Raw genomic sequence first — 796 nt, forward strand, 5'->3', positions numbered from 1 at the left:
AATTGCTATTGTAAAAATATATTATGAGCCTTGTATTAAATTTTGAAATCTTAGATATAAAAGGAAAATTTTTTATGAATTTCTAGCATAAAATAATTTACGAATTTTCGTGATTTTTACATAATATGTTGTCAAAATTTGAACTTTAAATGCTTATAAATAAAAATTGTGACAATGTATTCCTTTTATTTTGCAACTGCTATTGTAAAAATATGTTAGGAGCCTTGTATTAAATTTCCAAATCTTAGAATTAAAAAGAAAAACTTTTATGAATTTCTGTTTAAGATTATTTGAACATTGCCGTAATTTTTACGTATTTAGTCAAAATTTGAACTTTAAATGCTTATAAAAAAAAATTGTGCCTATGTATTTTTATAATTTTTGAATGGGAGTTAGAACAACATATGTGGACCCTTCTATTAAATTTTCAAGTATTTTGTCCCAGCTAATTTTTTTTTATCAACATTTATAAAAAAAAAATCAAAAAAAATCGATTATTTCAATTGCCTATAAATAGATTAAAAATTAGTGAAATATTTTGAAAATAAAACTATATAAAGAAAATGTCAATTTAAACAACTGGTAAAATTTTCAAGTGTCTACGACTCATACTTTTTGAATAATAACAAATATCAAAAATCGTTTGAGGCTAAACCGTTATTTAATGCGGTTTTGTAAAAATTTAAATTTCAAACACTCCTAAAAATTTTTTGTCTTAGTCCGGTTGAGTTTTTTTTACAGATATTTAAAGAAAAACTTATGGAGAACCTTGTACCAAATTTAAAAGCTTAGTTAT

This window comes from Acyrthosiphon pisum, chromosome X (genome assembly GCF_005508785.2).
Source record: "Acyrthosiphon pisum isolate AL4f chromosome X, pea_aphid_22Mar2018_4r6ur, whole genome shotgun sequence".
Taxonomy (NCBI): Eukaryota; Metazoa; Arthropoda; class Insecta; order Hemiptera; family Aphididae; genus Acyrthosiphon; species Acyrthosiphon pisum.